Raw genomic sequence first — 6,000 nt, 5'->3', positions numbered from 1 at the left:
TTACCATATTCAATCCGTTCTCTTTTTGTTGTTAGACTTAAGTCGTTGCCTAATTTTAATTAAATTAAAAGTAACGGCTCTCTTAGGTAATCAACTAAATGATAACACTATTATGATTCTGAAAATCCGGGATATCAAACAATTACCAAATAAAGAAGTTTCAAATAAAACTTTATTAGCAAACATACATTTTGAACATGAAAGTATTATAAATTTATAATATAAAGTCACTAGCTTTAGCAAGCTAGTACATACCATGAAATTAACAACACTTTCACTTTATTTTATAAATACAAAGCAAGACTACTTGACATCAAAGCAGCCAATATTAAACATAATGATGGAAATTAAAACTTCTGCATGCAGAATTTTATTAATTAAGTTCGTAGAGAACGTAGGGGAATCATGTTGTTGTAGATGTTGTAGTCGTTTGATTTGTGTGACTTGGGTTATTACTGACAAACGCCTGTAGTAACAGTGCTTGAACAAACTAATGTCCCACAGCATTGCGCCACAAAGAATCCACAACTTTCTCCTCGACTCCTGCATACTGTGTTCGGGTCTGCAAAAATACATGTCTATAAGTGAACGATATATACAATTACGTGTTAAAATAATTGACCACTAAAAGTTTTAAAAGAATTTAGTGCATGTCAGGGCCGTCTCATAAAATTAGGGGCCCTGTGCTAGATTAAGTTATAAAAACTATTTTTGATGAATAGGAAGAGATGGAAAAGTCATTAATAATGGTCTTTTTTTTGGAGAATAGAAGGAGAAGAAACGCCAATTACAAATCAATCTCTTTATGTTTGCATCCAACATTGCACTCTGTAAAATTAGAAAGAAATAGTCTGTAAATAGAGTTAGGTTTTTTTTCCTCTTTAGGAGAACAACTAATAGAATTGGACCCTTATATTTTGGGGGCCCTGTGCAGTTGCTCACCCTGCACATGGCCTTAGCCGCCTATGGTTCATGTTTAGTTTAAGTTAAATATAATGAAAAGCTAGAATGAATTAAATAGAAGGCAATAATAATATCTAAGTGTTTGGCTTAACTGGACGTTAATCTAATTAGCTCATGATCTCGTTCATATGGTTTGGTATATTCAAGCAAAGGAGTCGATCAAACACATCATAATATCAAGAAGGATAGAAGCAACAACTTGCATGTAATTTACTCCCTTAGTTTCATAATACTCGCTACAAGTTTCACATTATTATACTTGCTACACTTCTATTTTGGACAATAGATACTCTCTCTCTATATCTCTCCTCTCACATGGGTCCTTTTTCTTTTTATTCTCTACATCTTTCTTCTCCGAAAATTACATAGGAGTCCGTGAACTAAGAATTGTATCGAATAATATGAAACAGAAAGTATATAGTCCGATCATCCAAAAAAGAACCCTAAGAGAGTAAAACGAGTGCTGCAAGGTATTGGCATTATACAAGAGCGAGAAGGATCTGAAAACAAAATGGTTCCAAAAATAAGAGCAAAAGCTACGTAAAAAGAATTTATTTTGACATATCCCATTAAAAAACAGCATCAAGTCATTAATTACTACTCCTGTCTCATGTAAAAAAATAAAATAAAACACTATAAATTTGGAAAGTTATTCCTCCAATATAATGTGACTATATATATGATTTTCAATCCTTTCTAACAAACTATATTTATTAACTTTCATGATGCAAAGTGCTACCAAGGATGTCTTGGCTCAGTGGTTAAGATTGAGGTGCTGTGAACGATAGGTCACAAGTTCGAATTCCCCCTTGTTTGTACTTTGTACGGCCTTCGTGGCTCATATGAATAAAAAAAATGATGCAAAGTGCTAGATTTGGAAAATTCCTTCGATTAGAGTGATGACCATTGATCGATATTTATAATTTACAAAATAAGAATAGTTCTATATATATTATTTTTCAAAGGTTAAGGTGATTTACCTCTCTCACAGGTACCTCCACCAAGTTTGTCCGAGCATAGAGAACCCGCACAACAGCGGGTAAAAAGTCCACAACCTTGACCAACATCACTGCATCCTTGTCCTTTTTGAGCCATCATTTGCACTGCAAACGTTTGATGATATCCACAACGATGTTTTTATTAAAATATAGAACACTCGAAATAATTTAAAGTGTTTCATGCATGTACGTGACTTCACGTTAGTCACGGGGGTTTGCCTCATGCATGCATGCAAGATTATTGTATGTGTAAGCATGAAATATTTGAATTCTTTTAGCCTTTAGGTGAAAACTTCTGAGTTACATTAAATTTTCTCATAAGAGCAATGATGTATAGAAGAGATTCAATTTTAAGTCGTTGGATATAATCTTTAATATCCAAAATTTTACAAAATATAGGTAGTTGACAATGACATTATTATTGAGTCAGGTTCATGATGATGCTCAAGTTGAAGATGTATTGTTGTATCACTCAAGACTACGTACTTTATTATCATTTGATTCTCTCCAAAACGAGCAAAAGATTTTTAAAAAAATCTCGTTTAGAGCTCTCAAAATTAGTATAAAAACAGTGTTTGTATATTAATCTGATCATAATACACCCGATGGTGCAATAGAAATGGTTTTTGTAACTCCTTATTTTGTAAAAAAAAAAAAATGGAGAATTCAAACAAAAGATTAGAATAATAGAAGTAGAAGCTAAAACAATATTTGCATGGCAGAATTAGTTACCCAATGCAAGAATGAGAATGATTGCCAACAAATTCTTCTTGCCCTCCATTTTCTGATTTGGAAAATTGCTAATTAATTTAAAGTGTGTTTATACTGAAGAATTCCTAACAATGAATATTGGATGAAGATGTCCCTCGTCCGGCTTGCCCAACCCTATTTATACAAGTAGTGTGTTATGGGCACGGTGGGACACTTATGGGCACGGTACGTGGGCACAGTAATGGGAAAGTTGACAATTCAATAATTAGTTGCAACTTGCGTAAGGATGAAATTGGACTTTTGAGTTTTGATATATATTATGGGCACAGTGGCAATTTGCATGCATTGTCAGCATTGGCTAATAAGCTTAGTTTGTGTGGACGCCTTAGCTTCTCCATTGTCAAGTGGAGAAATTTTAACCGGGTTACTAAATGCAACCACACTTTATGAAGAAGTTGGGTGAAATTATGGGAAAAATTGGGTGCAAATTGGGTGAAATATTGGACGAGAGAGGAAGAGGGAGAAAAGGGTTACGAGGAATAGGGGTATTTTGGATATTTTCAAGGGTTGTGTTTAGTAAAGTGAGGTTGCATTTAGCAACCATTTAACCGACTAGCTTATTTTTACCCCTTTTATTAGGAAGACTAACAACTGGCCGGATTTGTTTTTTTGAGTGCGTCTTGGGTATAACATGTTACACCATAACTTATTCTGTAACATACATAATGACATAAACTCCAACAAGAATAACATGGACTATACATATAATAACATGAATCTCATGTCATTTTGTCATTTATTTCATGTCATTTGCGTTTTTTTCACAAAAGAATTAGTATTTTGTGGGTTGTTACACCATAAATTATGGCATGTAACAGTTTCACCCAAAAAATTTATACATTTTTTTCTGGTTATGATTTTTTATATAAGGGTGCCTTATAAAATACTTCATCTATTCCAATTTAGTTGCAAGATTTAGAAAAAGGATACATTAGTAAAGGTTTGAAAAGAGATAGAAATACGGAAAAAAAGATTCATTGGATGATCTGAGGAAAGACATAATATAGAAAAAGAATAATAGAAAAGATATCATTGCAATATGAAATTGAAACACCTAAAAACAGGAAGTATTGCAACTAATTATGAGTATTTTCAATGACATATCACATATAACCCTAAGTTTTGGACTTTTACTTAGATAACTAAACCTAATTTTAGTAATCAATAGTAACCGAGTGTTTTTTGTATTATACTTAGGCTATGTTTGGCAAAACTGACTGAAATGGAGCTGAAACTGATAAGGTGGCTAAAACTGATTAGGTAGCAGCTGAAACTGTTAAGGTACTAAAACTGTTAAGCTAGCTGTTTACATAACTTGTTTGGTAATATTATTTATGACTGTAGCTGAAATATCTTTTTAAACTTAAAAACATAAAAAGAAGATATCTTTTTAGGCTTAAAAATATAAAAAGAAAATTATCAAAAAAAAAAAAGATGAAAATAAAATAATAATAATAATAATAATAATAATAATAATAATTTCAGCACCTGATCTCAGAAGCTATATTCTACTCCAACTCAATTTCAGTCAAATTTTGGACTTAAGGTGACTTAAAATTGTAGCACCTTATCATTTAAGTCACCTGAAATGCTTATAGCTTCCCCAAACATAGCCTTAATAATGTGGAAATAATAACTATTTTTCGTTCTAAACAATTGGTAAAAGGGTTGTTTATAAATTAACTTAGAATTTTTTTAACTAGCTAGAATATTGACACAAGTTTGCTCAAAACAATTAAAGTTGTTTTCCCATTATCTCTCATTGGAAACTTATTTCATTCCGTTTTTAGTAAGAAATAAATGAAAATAAGTTTTAAAAGGCAGCTTATGTCTATCTACAAATTGTATACCTTACTTGATTTGAAAACAACCATTTTAGGAAATTGTATATAATGGAAAATGGTTAATATATAATACCATTTTTTTCAAGTATAACCATATAAACATAGATTTATGAATAAGAATTAGAGTTAAATTTGGTTAACAAGAGAGAAATTAAAGCCAAAACTTAGAGTTACTATTCCCGCTCAACATCGGGTAAAAAGTCCACAACCTTCATCAACATCACTGCATCCTTGTCTTTTTCAGTTTTTTGTGCCAACATTTGCACAGTTGCACTGCAAAGGTTTCATTATATCCACGACATTTTAATTAGTGTAGAACACTTAGGGCTTGTTCTCTTCGGCATAAAACAGCTGAACTGAACTGAATAGAACTGATCTGAACTGAACTGAATTGTACAGAACTGAACTGAAATGAAAATAAGTTGGGGAGAACAGACCCTTAATTTAAAGTGTTTCATGCATATACGTGAGTTTCCTGAAGGATTGCCTCATGCATGCAATATTGTGTAATAAGCATGTAGTATTTGATTTCTTTTAAGAGTAAATGTTTGAGTTACATTACATTTTCTTGAATTGGTGAAGATCATAATACTCCTAAAAGCAATGATGTATAGAAGAGATTCAATTCTAATACTACATAATTTCCAAATAAAATTTTATCAAAATATAGGTATTCGACAATGATATTATTATTATTATTAAGTTATGTTCATGATAATGCTTTAAACTGAAGATGATCTATTGTACACCAAACACTATTTTATTGCCCATTTGAAGCTCTTCAAACTGAGCAAATGATAAATAAATAAATAAAATTATTGAAGCTCTCAAAAACAGTATAAAAATTAGTGTTGGTTGTACCATACTCACAATACACTGGAGCGCGTAATAGAAATTGTTTTTCTTTAACTCCTTGTTTATTAAAAAAGTAGAGAATTAAAACAAAAGGTTAAGATTAGATTTGAAAACAACCATTTGTTTCACATTATCTCGGAGATTTCCTCTGAGTTGAGAGTGGGGTAAAAAAGACCGCAAATTTCTAATGCGTGTTCTTGGGGTTTTAGGTGTTAGGAATAGGATTGGATTCATAAATAATATAAATAGCCTTGACTTTGCAATCGGGGGAGGTGGTTAAGGATTTGAGGCTATGATATGTTATGATGTAAAGTTGTTGAATTTTGTTCAAAGTCTAATATGATGTTTTGCTTAAATTAAAAAAATATAGACTTCAAGCTTTAATGGCTAACTAGTTATTAATTAGGTCCGGGTTATGTCCCTGGTAAGAAAAAATTTCATTTATTAATATTGTACTTTGATATGATAATACTAAATACAACTTGGTCTAGTGGTTAAAACTTTAGTACATGAACTTGAGGCCACGTGATCAAACCTATACTATGCAATTTCTAATTTTTTTTATTGTA

Source organism: Beta vulgaris, chromosome 1 (assembly GCF_026745355.1).
Source record: "Beta vulgaris subsp. vulgaris cultivar EL10 chromosome 1, EL10.2, whole genome shotgun sequence".
NCBI lineage: Eukaryota > Viridiplantae > Streptophyta > Magnoliopsida > Caryophyllales > Amaranthaceae > Beta > Beta vulgaris.
Note: the sequence above shows the minus strand (reverse complement) of the source record.